This window comes from Equus caballus, chromosome 29 (genome assembly GCF_041296265.1).
Source record: "Equus caballus isolate H_3958 breed thoroughbred chromosome 29, TB-T2T, whole genome shotgun sequence".
In the NCBI taxonomy this organism is placed as follows: domain Eukaryota; kingdom Metazoa; phylum Chordata; class Mammalia; order Perissodactyla; family Equidae; genus Equus; species Equus caballus.
Window position 1 is genome coordinate 32,329,979 of NC_091712.1, and position 16,981 is coordinate 32,346,959.

The following is a 16,981-nucleotide window of genomic DNA, read 5'->3' on the forward strand; positions in this document are numbered from 1 at the left end:
GAGGAGATTTTTTTTTTTTTTAGAATGGAGCAACATGGTCATATTTCATTTTTGAGATGGAGGCAACTGGTTCGGAAGGATTTCCATCAGAATTAATTCTTGAAACCAGAATTCTACATGTGAGAAGGTTCATTCATTCTTTTTATCCATTTTTCTATGAATATTTATTGAATGAATATGTGCCAGGGACTGTTTTAGGCTCGGGAGAGTCAGCAATAAACAAAATGGACATAAATCCTTGCCCTCCTGGGAGGGACAGATAATAAACCAAACACGCAAGTGCATAAGGTGTAGAGGCTGTGAGGAGGTGATAAGGGCAGCAGAGGAAAATAAAACGGAAGGGATTAGGGATGGGGGGGCAGCAGCCGGAGGGTGAGAGGGAAGAGTTGCTATTTTTAAGGAAGATGGTCATAGATCACTGTGATTTTTGGCATTTAAAGAATTGAGTGACAGCTATGAAAAAAAATTAAAACTTCCTTCCATGCTGTCTACTGAAAAGATGGCCAGAAAAGACTAATAACATTTGAGCAAGGATCTGAAAAAGATCTAGGCTTGACTGTGCCTGGTATCTGGGGAAGTGCAATCCAGGCAGGGGGAAGTGCAATCCAGGCAGAGGGAAGTGCAAAGGCCCTGGGGTGGAGTGAGCCTGAGGAGTTGGGACCACAGCACAAAGGTCAGGGTGCCTGGAGCAGAGTGAAGAGAAAGTGGTAGAATAGTGGTACTCAGCAACCAGCAGCATCAACATCCTGGGAATTTGTTAGAAATGCCAATTCTTATACTCCAACCCAGACCTAGGAATCAAACTCTGGGGGACACGGGGCAGACCAAGCAATCTGTTTGACAAGCCTTCCAGGTGATCCTGATGCTGGCTTAAGTCTGAGAACCACTGCCTTACAGCTGGGTCCTGGGCCCTCTTTTCCCCCTCCAGTATCTTTCCTAGATGAGCTCGTCAAGGTTTAAATGCCCTCTATGCACAGGCATTGCCAACATTTTTTATTTTCCACTGAGATATCTCTTTTTGAGTTCTAACCTTGTGTAGCTAATCCGAATCTCAACAAATAACCTAACCAGCTTCCTATTTGGTGAGTCAGAAGCCTAGGAACTTGCTACACTGAACTCACCTTATTTATAAGGAGAATTATAATGAATTCTTTGCCATTATAATTTGGGGTAGGTCTGAGTTTTATTTGGTGGCAGGAGAAATCATCACATTACAAGTCATCACTTGATGACAGCTTCCAGCCCCATCGCAACTCCAAGACACTGACTTGCCTTTTCTCCCTGAGGCACAGGGGGCTGTGTTCTCTAAAATCCTGGGGCTCTTCCTCCCGAGAGGGCGAGACATTCACATTGCTTGCTTGAGAGATTGATGGATCTGTGTCGCCTGCACACCATTAGAAGTTACAACCAAAAGAGGAATTCTTGCTGAAAACTTTTTCCATTCAATTTCACAAATATTTCTGTCTTAACTCCCCTTTCGTAACGAGGCAATGGACCAACAAATAAATCACAAGTATTGAGTTCCAGCAGACAGATACCGTGCTAGGCTCTATTTGTAAGGGATGCGATGCCTCCAAACACTTGACATGTGGAAGGCAAGATGAAGGAGGTTGCTAACACCACCTCTGAAGTCAGACTGCCTGAGTTTGATAACTGGCTGTTCCCTGCTTATCATCTGTGGGATCTGAGATGGGTTATAAAACCTCTCTCTGTTCCTTAATTCCCTTCCCTCTAAATGGGGTTAATAATAGTATCAACTCATAAGGCTGTTGAGAAGGTTAAATGAGTTATTGTATGTAAAGCACATAATCAGCATCTGGCACTTGCTAAGTGCCAACTAAGTGTTAACTATGGTTATTAATGTATATTTCTGAGTAAATAAACAGAGAGGGGTTGGTGAAAGAGCTAACCTACGGACTTGAGTGTACTTGTAACGTACACCAATTTTATACTATGGTGCTCACTGTAATACAGCTGCTCCCAGGGGCTCCAAATTACATTAATTAGCTTGCGATGTTTTAATTGATTCTTGTCTGTGTTTCAGAAAGACTTGCCCTGGGTTTCTGTTGCCGTGCGCTGAAGCGGCCTAAACCAGGATTCCCAACCAGGAAAAAATAATAAGCAATAATCTAATGTAATGAGAACATAACAAGATTATAAACTATAGCTATTAAAAAAATGACATTGCTATTTAAAAAAATAACAAAATAAAACATAGCTATTAGATGATTTCTTCATATACCCGGGGGACCATGGTTTTAAGTACTTACTCTCAGGCCACAAGAGGAGATGAAATTCTTTCTCTTTCATTGAAGTGGTTCACTATTGGCCTTTCATTGAACTGGGAGTAAGGCGAAAAAAGGATTGGGTATAAAAATATAATGGGGTTCACTTAAAACCAGTCAAGTACTTTAACCTGCCCCAGAGGGGGTCTTTCTTTATCCTTGAAATCTGATTGAATATGGAAGGAGAAGAGGCCAGTGTTATTCCCTAGAAAGACAGGAAATGGAACGTAAATCTACATCCATATGCTGCAGGTTAGGAACTAATGTAACAATACAGTGTACTGTCAGCTCCCAGGTCCCAGCCGACTCCAATTGTGATCCGATCCATAATTAATAGTTGCATATAAAGTGAGTTCGTGACCTGCTCACTGTGATTGCCAAGGTTTCATTTGTGTAGTACGTGGTGGTCAAGCATGGAAGATAAGGGCTCAGAGTCTTAATAGGATGACTCTGGGTTCAAATCTATGAACAGGATTGCCTCAGCCTGTTAATCTTTTTTAAACCCCAAGTTTTTCATCTGTAAAGAGAAATAAACACAGTTTCCGCCTCATAGGAATCTTGGGATGATCCTGCTAATGAACACTTGGAAAGTTCTGAGCACTGTGCCTGGTACAGAATATGTATTCCTTATAAGGTCAACTATCAATTATTATCCATGGGATGGTTTTGGAAATACTTAATATGTGTTAAATCCATACTCTTCATAAGGCTGGAGATGGATATTATTTTCAGGTCCAACTTAAAGGTGAAGAAATGGGCACCAAAAGGTTCAGAGACCGTTCAAGGTCACCCTGGGCCTTGAACAAGGAGTCCAGGACTGTCTGATGTTGTGGCTCCCAGGAAGGGACTGTGCAGGCCAGACTCACATCTGCTCCCACGCTGGCGTCTGTCCTCAGCTGGGCAGAATCACAAAGGCATGAGGGGATCCATCTTTCTCCACCAACAGTGGTACTCTGGCTAAGACCCAAGCTGAGCAATCTTCTCCTAAGTGCCCCATATATTGCCTTGAGCTTGTTAGGAAAACTGTGACTTCAGATCCCAGAGTTAAGAACTTGGTACTTTTCATTAGTGTAGTGGCTATAATTTTTGCTCTGCAACTTTGGATATAAAAAACATCACATTAATTTACTTCTCTAAACCCAATTAAATCTGACTACGTCCTCACTCACCAAGGTAGCAGAGATTCACTCATTCTTTCCTCTCCCCCAGCTCACATTGCCCCTCAAGACAGGAGAAGGGTCTCTTGTCATCAGTGCAACATAGTTATCACTGAGATGCTCCGTGTCCAAGAACTTGAGGTCCATTTTAAAGCAAAGACCATCCCTTCTGGTCAAACCCCAAGATCCTTTACTGTGCCTAAGACACACCTCTTAGGATTGAAAACCCCATCCAGCGTCCACATGGTACCCCATCAGATGGCCCACGCCCTCTGGAGACACTATGTGGACAGATTATGGGTCTCTCAAATTCTTTCCTTCTTCTTGGGGTGTTACCACCTTCTCCATCCCTGTCTCCATCCTCCATTTCCAAGCCTCAGAGCGCCTCTCCCTGCTTTCAGAGTTCAGCTCTTTTCAAACAAAGCTCCTCAACCCTGTGAGAGAGGCAAGGGGAGCCCCAGGGCTCGAGGTCTCAAAATCCTGCTGGCCCTCTGGAAGGACAAAGGGAAAACTTATCTCCTTCTTTCTGAATCTTCTCTAGCAAAACACAAAGGGGAACATCCAGAAACGACCCTGCCATGTTTCTTTTTTCCATTAGAGCTTCAAAAAGTATTAAGCTCCAGCTGAAAATGGAAACGCTCTATCTTCTTTCCTCACAACTGCATGTTAGGGCTGGCCGATGGACCAACGCTTTGCAAACGTCCTTTGATTCTTTACACCTTTGCAAGTAACTGCCTGAATTCTCGGTGGTGGAATTGGCCGCGCTTCAGGAAACAGACCATTACAGAATTCTGACTGCTAAGCTTGTCATCTCTCAAACCCAGGGATCATCACTGGTGAAACAGAGAATATATTTCCTTCATATTTTCATTAACTTCCAGATAATTTGTTTGAATTTTCTCTCATTCATCAAGTTTTACTATGGCCTATTTCTCTCAGTACTGAAATTCTTCAAATAAAGCTTTTCTTCCCTATATTTTTATCCATTCTCAGTCTGGGCCCCAAACACAAAAGGCTTAGGGGTAAAGAGATCCTGTGTCAGGTACTAGCCCAGGTAGTGGGAAAATACTGAGAATAAATCATATATATGCTGATTCATTTAATCCTCAGAATAACCCTATGAGATAGGCAGTGTTATTATTCCCATTTCATAGATGAGAAAACCAAGGTACAGAGAGGTTAAGAAACTTGCCCAAGGTTATACAGCTAGCAGGTGGCTGAGGCAAGAGTCAAGCCCAGGCATTCTGACATCAGTCTGTGCCTGTAACAGGCAGCTGTGAATTGTGGGTAAGTGTTAAGGAGGAAATAAACAAGATAATGATAAAAGGAACACCTAGGGGAGCCCACTCCCCCCCCCCCCCGCCCCCGCCCCAGCTGACCAGAGAAGGTTATCTAGGAGGCAGTGTTTGAGCTAAAACCTAAAGGATGACAAGGAGCCAGCTATGCAAAGGGTGGGGCTGGGAGGTGGCTGAGCATTCCAGGCAGGAGGAACAAGAAATGCCAGAGCCAAGAGACGGAAAGAGTCGTTCAAGGGCAGAAAGGTGGCCTGTGTGGCAAAGCATAGTGAGGGACGGGGAGATTAACGTGTGATGAAGATGGAGAGGATGCTCCAGGAGCAATGAGAAGCCATGGACAGTCTTTAAGCAATGCAGTGACATGATCTGTTTCTACAGTCACTGGCTGCTGGGTGGCAAGCGGATGAGTGAGACCCTGGAATATAGGGGACCTGGAAGAGGGTTAGGTGGCTGGAGGGTAGAGAGTGACAGGGACCTTGGTGGGCTCGGTTGGCAAAAGATAAGGCTGGATGGCTAAGGAGGGCCAGGTGCTCAGGACATTCTGCCATCTGAAGAAGTGTGGACTTTATTCCTAAGAGCCAGGAAGCCTGAACGGGTTTAAACAGGAAGTCCCATGGTCACATCTGAGTTTTAGGAAAATCACTCCAGCTGGTGTGGAGAATGCATTTGAGACACAAGACTGGTGTCCCATTAGGAGGCTGCTGGAGAAATCTCGATAAAAGGCGATGTGACTGAAAGAGGATGGGGGCAGGGGAAGCTCATCAATGAAGGTTAACCCGCACCAGGCACTGTCGGAACAAGTTGGCCAAGGGGCTGCTCTCAAGGAACTTTCCAGAACTCTTTATGAGGACAGGCTTGGCGATAACTTGAATGCGAGGAATGAAAGAAAGGAAGGGGTTGAAAGACCCCTTCATCTCTGTTTCTGGCTTATGAGAGGAGGAGGGATGCTGTTCAGTAAGATGGGGAACCTGGAAGAGGATTTGCCTGTGGGACAAGTTCAGTTTAGGACAAATTGAGAATTCCAGTGGCCAAAGGGAAAAAGCAGCAGGTGGAAGTAGATGGAATCCAATGACTTCTCTAAGAGGGGGAACTAAATGATGGAAGAGAAATAAGAAGTCTGCACCTTTCGTCACTCCCCCCCTGCCAGGTGTCACAGTCAAAACAAATCAGCACTGGAAACAGCCTGCTTCCAAAGGAATGATATTCCCGCTGAGGGCCGCAGAACAATTGCATCATGAAAGAACGGGGCTTTGCATTAGAATGATCCGCAAGGACTCTGAAAGTACAGAAGCATCCTATTCAGACTCCACTTCCCGTTACTCAGACTCAGAGAATCAAGTCAAGTCCCCCAGCCCCCATATGTGATTGCCACAGCTTAAAATAAGACAGGTGTTCATTATCACAGCTGTTCACCTTTTTCTCCAACACTCATTGTACAGGGAGTTTCCCTTCCATTCACTAGGAGACCTCTTGAACTGTCAAAATTTTTCCCCAGAGATCCTTAACAAAGATTACACGACCTGGGTCTGGAAAGATGGATTGGAAAATAAGATGTGCAAGATCTCTTTTTATTACTAAGTTTGTAAGTTTTCACTCCAGCCAGTGCCCTGGAAATAATGGTGCCAGATCCACCAGCGTCTCCTTCCACTGTGGTGAGAAGACAACCAGTCTCTCCCTTCAACAGTGGGTGGATGGATGGGTGGATGGATGGGTGGATGGGTGGGTTGATGGACGCGTGGAGGATGGGTGGGATGGATGGATGGATGGATGAATGGATGGGAGGGTGGATGGATGGATGGGTGGGAGGGTGGATGGATGGATGGATGGATGGGTGGGTGGATGAATAGGTGGATATTGGGATTCCAGCGATGAGTGAGTTCTAGAGAAAGATTTTACCTCTGAGACAGGCAGCTTTTCCGCCCTCGCTAGGCGGGTGCTCCTGTCTGCTTCTCCCTTTTATTTTATCCACCGTGTTTTGACAATTCGTGAAAAAAATGTGTCTGGGGCAAATTGAGCTCCTGAAGCAATAAACATTTAGACATACAATGTGAATTGAGTTATTGTTCTTGCTAGCGATATTCTCCGAGTTTGTTTCTCTTTTTTGGAAAGAGAACGTGTCAGCCCGATTTTCTCCCCCCGGTCTCTTGAAATGGAAGTCTCCTTTTCCCAGTAATTGTTGCGAATCCTTGACAATAGCCTCATGACTAGGTCATCTCGCAGGAACTCCCATTTCCAAAGAGTTGAGGGGAGATTAAAATTCAAGAAAATTGGATTCGATCGGGAAATACGAGCTGCCCCTTCAGCCAAGTTCAGCCAAGGTAGCCTCCTGCTCGGGCTCCCAGGGTAGGCGCGGGCTGCCCGCGGTGCATCTGGGCGGGTTTTGTTGCGGGGGAGGGGGGCCCTCCGTTTCAGAATCCCTGCTCTCCCTCCCGCACGTCTGTGGCTCCGCACAGCCTCTCCCGGCGGGCGGCACCTAACTTTGTCCTCCCTGCGGGGGCAGCGGGAGGGTCCCCGGCGGTGCAGGGGCCGCGGCCGGGCTGAGCGCGCGCGGCGGGGGCGCTCCTCGTTGGCGGGCGCGGCGGCGGCGGCGCGCTCGGCCGCCGGGACTGGCCGGAGCCTGCCGATCGCCGGCCTCCCGCGCCCGCCTGCCCTCGGCTGCCGCGCCGGCCGAGCGCGCTCGCTGTGCGCCGGGGCCGGGGAGGCGGGCGGGGGCCCGCAGCATGCGGCGGCCCGGGCGCGGGCGAGGGGCGGGCGGGCGGCGGTGCGCCCTGGCGCGCGGCCAGGCTGGGCGCGAGCGGGCGATGGGCTGACGGCGGCCCCGCGGGGCGGCGGCGGCGGCGGGGGCGGGGGCGCGGCGGGCCGGCGGGGCGGCTGCGGGCGCCGCGGAGGAGGCGGAGGCGCCGGGCGCGGATGCCGCCTGGTAGGCCACGGGCCTGCGCAGCCGGGGCGCATGGGCCGCTCGTGTCGGTGAATCCGCCAGCTGCGAAGCTGAAGTTCCAGGGCTCCCCGGGCCGCGCCGCGAATGAAAGGTAATGTGTCTTTGTTTCCCAGCCGCGATGGCAGGGAGGCGATGGATGAAGCGGCCTTTCTGGGTCCATTTTTAAATGCTGGCTGCTCAAAGGGACATGACACTTCTCTACTGAGGGCGTAGAGTGTTTCAGGGCGCGGATGTGACATTTTTGCGGTGCACACCCCACGTGCGGCACACACTGTGCTCCCTTCTGCGGACCCCCCCGCCCCCCTTTTTGGCACCTCCACCTCATACTCTGAATTTACCCAGGGAGAAACGGAAGGGCATTGCTGTAGGCAGACCTGGGTAGGATTTTTTTTAAACACCGTTTTTATGGAAGTGACAGGGGAGGCCTGGCCTTTGGGTGCAGGAGGGAGCGTTTCCGACAAGGGTGGCAAGAGGCAGGCAGCTGATCGCCGGCTGCCCGGGTCTGCTGAAATGGACTGATCTTTTACGTTCCAAATGGCTGCAGCAAGTTTGATGCAGAAAGAAAGGGGGAGGAGGAGAACAGGAGGAAACCCCCGTTCGTACGTGGTCCTTTAAAAATGACCAGATGCGGTGCCTCTGTCTTGCAGGCGGCTGCCCAGACGTTGGTCCATATTGCCTTTAGAAGAGATTCACCAGCGCTGTACTTTGAAAGCTGTGTGAGCTACCCGTGTGTAATCAGGAACTCGGTGCCTTTCTCCAGTACGTTGTTAGCGGAGTAACTGCTCGGTAGATCTAAGCAAATTCGGCGAAATTTCCAAGGGATGGCTGTTCTAATAATAGCTGGTGGTGGTTTCTTAATAGACACGCTTATTCTGAATGATGCTGCCATGCCAGCCTCCCGGAAGCTCAGCTTGCTGAGAAAGGCGATCCAATGCCCGCACAGGACTCCCTGACCCCACCATGAATGGATGAGCCTCATTCTCCCCTATGAATGGAACATCCCAGTACTGGCTGCTCCTGCGGTTGTGGCTTCTTTCAGTTTGAATCCTCAAAGCTGCTGAGGAAAGGGATTGTCAAAACACTAAGACAGGCGCCTTTCTAAATGTGAGCTGTTCAGCGATGGCAGCCCATTCAATTTTGGTGTAGCCTCACGGGTATGTGTAGACACCTGGTCAGGTTGACTTGATCTGTATTTACCTGATTGAGTTTTGAACAGCTTCTCATACCGCCCTTCCACCGTAGCATCTTTAAGTCTCGTCCTTTTCCAAGAGCATGGCTGTAAGAGTGGGACAGCGCCAGAGGGAGACTTCTGACTTCAACCGGGGAAGCCACTGCTGACACCTCCCCGCCCCCCCCCCCCAAATTACCTTGAGTTGCATGGAAAAATCTATCCCGTACACTACTTAATAGAACTTAAGTTATGTGTGCATCTTTAAAATTTGCAACAAAGTGGTTTTGGGGGGAGGGGCGGTGTGGGAGGACACATTTTATTGTTTTGTTCCTGGTCTTTAAATTGCTTCAAGTTCATTGATAGCATTTGGCCTCCTTTCTTTGGAGCCTGACTTGGACATGGCCAGAAGACCAAACCTGCAGATCAGCAGAAATCTGATTTTCATTCTCAAAGTGTCGCTTGTCTCTTGCAGCCTAGAGTGTCAGGGGATGCGGCACTTGTGTTGGCTGAGGGATCCATTCTGCTGTCGATGAAATCTGGGTTTATTTAAGGCACCACGGGAATGAGGGCCCTGCGGCAAATAGGTTTGAATCCATTTGGTCCTGAGAGGTTAAATGGCTACAGTTAATTTAATTGGAAGCAATATTTGGACATGCTTTGCAATCAACGCTATATTGTCCCGCCAGTGAATAGACTCTTTCCTCCAGATAACTTGGAATGAAATAACATGTGATGTGCAAAGTTGTGTGGGTAGAAGTAACCTTTTAGGAAGAAAAGACATTAAGCTCTTCTTCTTGTATAAAAGGGGAACAGTGTTAGTAGAAATGAGGATCAGAAAACCCCTCCACCCTCTTTTGTTCTGACCAAGTGAGATCTGCTCCTGCTGTTACTATATTTTTGGCACTCGTCTTCAACTAATTTTATTAATAAGACTTGTTATTTATGGTGTAGGGCCTCTTTGTAATTTGTAACATTGTTGCCAAGGCCCGTGATAGCCTGGCAGGTGGCTAGTGCCATTAGCATTATCTTGTCATTGGGGAAACTGAGACCCCTTGAGGTTCAGTGGGTCGCTGATTTCATAACCCGTGAGAGCTGCGTCCCAGGTGTGTACCGTGCTCAAGATTATCGTCACAGCGAAGTTGCAGTCTGAGGGCAAAGGAAAAGCCAAGAGTGAGTTCTTGCTGGGGTTCTGGAACTTGGAAGAAGGCTCTGTAGAATAGTGGGTACGCCAGAGTTGTGGGGGAAAGGACTGGAGTCAGCCTGGATGAGTTGAAGAAAAAAGTGTGATCGGTTTGTGTTGGGAAGGGCAGCAATGAGATGAAAGTTCAGGACACATCCTATTGAGGGGACCTGTCGGGTTACCTCTGTTAGTTAAGTGTGGGGTGGAGTGAGACATCCTCTGGAGAAGGTCATTACTGACTTTTCTGCATAAATATACCGCTTGTGCTCACATTATTGATGCTGGGGCGTATGTGTGTGTAAGTAAAATGCTTACAGTTCTAGTGACATGCCATATACCCATCTGTTCTAAGAGTTGAATTTATCCTGACACATTGAATGACTGACAATAGGATGGGGCGCTTTCAAATCTAAAGCTTCGCTCTTAGATATTTTTGCGTATATTTTGCATATGTAAATATTTCTTATTTGTAAACAAAAAAGAAATAGACATGATAACAGTTAAATAGCTTGTAAGTTACTTTCAGCCACTCTCCACAGTATCAGAATGTATAAGTCTGGATTCACCCATGACTTTAATTCATAGCTTTTATTTTTGGGATATCACCTGATGTGTCAATAAAATTTGTGGCAGAAATTCTCTACTTAGGTTTATTTGAAAGAAGAGAAGGGATAATTCCATCAATTGTGTAGGACACATAGGTACTTGAACTTTTCCTACAGTAAGAAAAAGCAGAGACTTCAAGAATCTGGGAAAAGTGGCCACTCAAAATGGAATCTGTTGGGCAGGGGTGAGATTTGAGCATTTTACCTTGCGGTGTTCCTTCCAGCTTTAATTAGACTGAAGTACCTTGGTAGCGTTTTCCGTTTTTGTTTTTGTTCTTCTCAGGACATGTAATCTCAAGAGCTGGTACAGTAGCTCTTGGAACTCTGGGTTTCATGGCCGCCATGGTACACCAGGCCCTGCTGGTTTCACTACTCTCTTCTGCAAGAAGTTTTCCAAATCAGCATAAATCCAGCTTCTCAAAAATTCTCTCCACGGCAGGCAGTTCCCTTTGTTTCTCTAAATGCATCAGCTGCCAGCCTTTCCTCTGTCCCATGGGATCAGCATGTCTTTCTCTTATAAGGAATAATTTAGACACACCTTTACGTTGGAGGCAGCCGCTTCCGCTACTAGTAGCATCTTCCTAAAAATATCTATCATTGTACGTCTTTTACTTTCTCAGAAGATGATCAGAGCTGTTGATCTGTTTGGTGAATTGCATTAATGCTTATTTTGGGTGTTAATGAGTGTGTGTCTGTGTGTGTGTGTGTGTGTATATTTGTGTGTTCAATTCTTAATTGTATGAGTAGAAGTAAGATGTTTTCCCCTCAAAGAGAAATACTTTTCTCTTTGAAGATGGAAATTACTGCTAAGAATAAAGGCTGCGATTGCTGGAAGGAATATGAGGGATCTGGTTCAGTTCAGTAGCCTTCTTATCACCAAATAATCAAGAAAAAAACGAGCTGGTAGCCTCCGTTGGAACTGAATGAGTAAGCGCTCTGCAGACATTCAAGCATAGCCAACTCTAATTGAGAGATGTAGCGTGTCGGATCCAGCTTGTTTGGAAGCCAGCTCTCTACCATGGTGGTTTCTCTTATTTTGTTCTTCAAGTTGGAGCTCTAGCCATTCCATAATGCAATACAAGAAGACACGAGTTGTCCATGATGAAGAACATGATTACATGCGCACCGTTCACCCTAAACTCTTGACTACATTCCCGTGTGCCTTCTTCCTCTTCTCTTAATTAGCAGTTATTGGCCAATCCATGGTTACTGCATACTTGCTGTTCTCTTAATGCTCCCTGCATTCACGCTCTGCTCATCATGGGCACCCAACAGATCCTATTTGAGTAAGTCAGTCACTGAGTGACTATCCTACCACGTTCCAACATTGGTAGATTTAGGTGTCTTTGCAAACCAGTGGTCTAAAGTAAAATGTAACTTGCTAGGTCCTCCTGGGTCCATGTTTTTCTTAGTTCCTACTGTGGTGCGGCCCCTCTTCTGCACTTAGCAATATCTTGCCAACCTTAAGGCCGAAAGTCTTGGTGCTAATGCAAAATGCTAAACCTTTGAACGGTAATTTTCGCTTCAAATTAGCCAAAAGCTAGCCCCGAAACTTGAGGCTATAACCCCACAATTTCCGTCAGAATTAGCCTGTTCTTCTGGTGATGCAGCTTCTTTGCAGGATTTTGCCTTTCTTTGTCCTTGCTGAGTGAGGAATGCATGAAAAAATGGCGTGTAATGGGGAGTTAGATGGATAATGCATGACAGCGAATGGAAAGAATAATCGGAGAGTTGCCAGGCAGTGCCATTCATAACTATAAAGTGCACAATTATGCTCTCACCACATGCCTGTGAAGAAGTATATAGATGTGACAAACCCAAACTAGGAAGCCAGATAGTGTGGAACCATCTGGAGCTGGGCTACGCACCTACAAGCTGAGCCCAGGAGTGCAGTGCTGGCTTCCCCATTTCTCTGCTCCCACTGGCTCCCCACAATAAATATCCGATATTTGTTTCTCTGTTGCTTAGAGAGGGAGCAAAAAAGAAGGGAGGGTGGGGAGGACACGAGCCATCAGTTTGGAGCTGAGCACAATGGAGGGCAGTGTTCTGCCTTCTCAATCCTCTTTTATTGGGATGGCTGAGTGTTTCGTAACAGAGTAACTACAGGGTGACCAGGAGCACAGATGTAGCCTGCAGGTCCTGGCAGGAGAGCAGAGACCTCGAATACAGCAAAGGAGCAGGAGCAGAGGTCACACTGAATGTTTGGTGCAGTCTTTGACCCAGGTACACACGAGACTTGGGGATTAAGTGAAACATTTCAGATAGATGGAGTTTTAGGAATGCAAGGGGGTATATAGATTGTTTCCACCAGTGAGGAGATGCTTCCACATATCCAGGGACCCCACCGGAGTCTCTGTTGCAGCACCAAGACTAGAGTCTGTACTGCCTGACAAGGACTTATATGATGCAATGTGGTATGGCAGAGAGGAAAAGGGGCCGTGGCATCATCTGGCCCAGGGCTTGATTTCTGGCTCTGCCACTTACTAGCTATGAGGCCTTGGGTTCTGAATTACTGAATCTCGCCTAGCCTCCATTTGTTTATTTGTAAGAAAAGTTACATTTGCAGGAGCAAATGAGATCATATCTGTGAAACACCTAACACAAAATATATGGGAGACTCTGTTAGAAGTAGAAATTATCTTTGTGTCTCTTGTCCTCATTTGGCTTACTTATGTCCCTGGACGGCCAGCAATGCCAACTGTTGGGGTTCAGAACACATTGGGTGTAAGAAGGCCACAGGCTGTGGAAGGGGAGATGTGACGGAAAGAAATGGCACCTCCTTATCTACAATCCTGAAATGAGTTTCGTAGAGAGAAAGTGGCATACGGGGCGTGATTGTTGGCTCTGATATTTTATAAATGTCACCTGGCCTTCCAGAAGGGCTTCTGCGTCACCCTAGCTATCCTCACCTTATTCAGGAAGGAGAAGGCTTATTAAGAATGGCGGGCATCCTGCTGCATCCGGCGGTCTCCGATGAGTCCTGGAACCTTAGTGTGGTTAGGGGAGGGGAGGAGGTAAAGACATATGATTTTGCCTTTGCGCTAATGGATTCTATCACCCTACCTTTCTGAAATTCTTCAGTTTTCGAAAATGATCAGAAAGCTCTTTAGGGCTTTTATCTTGAAAAAAATTCTAGATGAGAAACAAGAATTACCAAGGTTATGTCAATCAAGGGTAAAACAATGTTTTTCTTAACAAAGGCAAAAATCCAATCACTGTATAAAATTCCTTGGTTACTTCCCATTCATTGCTGTTAATTAGGGAGATCTTCAACCCCTACTTCCTTATTTGTATTTCACCCAAGTAATTAATGCAGCGAATTAATAGCAGAAATAAGCCTAGAATCTTGGGGGAGTTTTTTTCCATTGCACCCACCTCCTGACCACTCTGAAAATTCTGGGAGCGTTTACCTTGTAGCATGGAAAATCAACATACCAATTTGCATAATATTCATAAAAATTATTTAAGCACTTAATAACCTTCTAGGTGTTAAATAAAATAAATCAGAATGAGAGATGGTCTGTCTTCTGGAGGCAGATTAAACAGGCACACACAGGCAGCAGAATAAAAGCATTAAACAAATGTAAAACCAGGAAAAGTATTTATAGAACATTATAGCCACATCTAGGACAGGGTATATTTTAAGGGAACCCTCAGGGACAGTTTATGGGCATCGTTTGCCTCCATAGGGTGGAGTGTCTGTCATTTTATGGAGAAATTATAAGCTGCTGTTTGTTTGTGGTTCCTTCTTTATTGTGGAAAATACGGTTTCTGTAAGCCCACCACAATTTAGTTTGTCTGCCATCCTGCTTCCTAAGGTTGGAACTTAGTCGACAAAGATTTTGTGCTATTTAGATCCAGAGAGCTATAACTTCCAGCTTGGAAAGATACTCCAAATACTCAGAGAATAATATCCCCAAACACGGTCCTTTGTTTCTTATATAGCTGGATTCTTCTTTTCTTCTTGTCAGTAGAACTGATCACACTCCTAGGGGACCGACAAAACCCAACTGAAAAATTCCATCAACTGTAAGTTTTATCCTGTGGCTTTTGGTTTTATATTGGAAATAGGAAAAAGTCATTATGCAAGCATCCCTGCTGCTTGTTTGTGTGTAGGAAAGATGAGAGCAAGGAAGCTCACGTTCCTGCAGTTTTCCCTGTGGACTAGAAGGTGAGGATGCGAATAGTGCACAGCGTTTGCTGCATCCCTTCTCATCACACACCCCCTGCAAGAGGTCGCCTGGTAGCCTGGCTTTGAAATGGCTGATTCTTTGTTTGGCTACTCCTCAATTTTCCCTAGGTACGATTCCCCAAAGGAACCCCCCTCGGGTGATGTTCCAGAGTCAGCAAAGGCTTGGCTGGCTGAGTGTCCCGTCGTTATTACTGGTTCCACCGTGGTTTTCTGACTACTCCTGTTCCTCTTCCTCCCACAGCTTAAAGATCATCGTCCTGTGATAAATGACTCACCTCGTCTGCCTCGCTCTTCCTCTTTGCTGCATACTAGATTAAGCTCTTCTAGCCTTTTGCACTAAATTTCTCCAACACCTTGTTCCTTTGTTTCCTTCGCAAATTCTTTTGGAGTGAGGTCCCCACTCATCGCCAAGGGCTTCCTCTTTTTCTCTGAGTTATTATCAGATCATCACAGCTTATCCTTTTCCACTTTCCTCTCTCTCTCTCTCATACATCCGCACACACACATCACCTCTCCAGCCTCTCTGCCCGCCTCCCACCTTTGTTTCTGTAGACCACGTCCTTAATGTGGAATAAAAGGCCCATCACAACCTGGCGGCTTCTTGTTTCTTAAACTTCTTCTCTTACATGAACCTTCACGCACTGTCTTCGTCCGCTCAGGCTGCTGTAACAGAAGACCGCAGGCTGGGTGGCTTATAAACAGTAGGTATTTATTTCTCACCGTTCTGGGGGCTGTAAGTCCAAGATCAAGGTGCTGGCAGATTCAGTGTCTGGTGAGGGCCGGCTTCCTAGTTCATAGACTGGCGCCTTCTCGCCGTGTCCACACATGGCGAAGGGACAAGGGAGCTCTCTGGGGTCTCTTTTTATAAGGGCACTGATCCCGTTCATGAGAGCTCCATCCCGTGACCTAAATCTGTTCCCAAAGACCCCACCTCCAGACACCGTCACCCGGGGGCTAGAATTTAGTGTGTGGATTTCGGGGGGACACAAACATTCAGTCTGTTGTACACACACACACACACCACACACGCTTGCCTTTCCGCAATCACCTTTGACCTTTTCTGGACGTCAGCCTCTTGCAAATGCTCATCCTTCAGCCTGAGAGGCCCCTTCGCCCTTCTCTGCTGGGAGACCCCTGCTCATTCTTTAATTCCGGCCTCCAGTGTTGCCTTCTTCTGTTCCTCCACGCAGGCCGAGTCTTCCTCCTTTATTCTCCCAAAGCATCCTCCCCAGATCGCGGTTCCAGTTTGCTCTCGTACAATGGAATGACCTGTTTACATTTGTGTCCCATTGAGGCTTTCTAAGGGAAAAGTCCTGTCTTATTTATCCTTAATTCTGTAGCACTTAATATTATGCCTGGCATCTGACAGGTGCTCAAAAAGATAAATGCATAATTCTTTGTCGCATATTGTGGTGTCCCATGTCTTTACTTGTTTGCGTATAGCTAGAATTATTTTTTCCTGCTTACACCTGGTGTCCTTGACTGTCTGTCAGCTCTTCTCTCTCTGCTTTTCAGCTCGCACTTCTCTGTTGCGTGTCTGTGTCGAAGGGAAAGAGGTTAAGAATGGTGCAACACAGCCATGGTCCTTTGTATGAGGGTTAGCCTTGCAAACCCCAGCTGGCAGAATGGCAGAAAGGACCTGAGCACCCCAATTCATTCACTTATTCCTTCATTCATTCAGTCAGTCAATCAGTCATTCAACACACACTTATTGGTATGCCTCTTATGTCCCAGGAATGTGTCAGTGAACAAAACCAACAAAAATTCTTGCCCTCTCGGAGCTTGCATTCTAAGAGGAAGAGCCAGACAATAAACATAATAAATAGGTAAGTTATATACAGTCATGCACTGCATAACGACATTTCAGTCAACGACAGACCACATACATGTGGGGTCCCCTAAGATTAGTACCACAGAGCCTAGCTGTGTAGTAGGCTATCCCATCTGGGTTTGTGTAAGTGCACTCGGTGATGTTCACACAATGACGAAATTGCCTAATATTCGATGCACTTCTCAGAACGGATCCCCATCGTTAAGAGACTGTGATGTGCTGAAGGTGTAACTGCTATAAAAACAAATACAGCAGAGGATGGGAAGTATGGCAAGGTTGCTATTTTAAATATAGGAGTCGGAGGGGATATTGTGAGAGGTGATATCT

General features: G+C 46.5%; 1 protein-coding gene across 28 annotated transcripts in view; it reads left to right on the forward strand.

The window, feature by feature from the left end:
* Positions 1-16,981, forward strand: part of FRMD4A (FERM domain containing 4A) — a 589,108-nt gene that overhangs the window by 367,043 nt on the left and 205,084 nt on the right. Inside the window, exons 1-2 of one of the 28 annotated variants that reach the window (XM_070255331.1) lie at positions 7,602-7,766; positions 8,323-8,434. The exons of 24 other annotated variants lie outside the window; for them this stretch is intronic. The gene's annotated coding sequence lies outside the window, so the exon portion shown is untranslated. Of the gene's footprint in view, positions 1-6,905; positions 7,056-7,593; positions 7,767-8,322; positions 8,435-16,981 lie in introns of those variants that run through there. 3 more of the 28 variants (XM_070255332.1, XM_070255335.1, XM_070255330.1) reach the window with 3 other exon arrangements.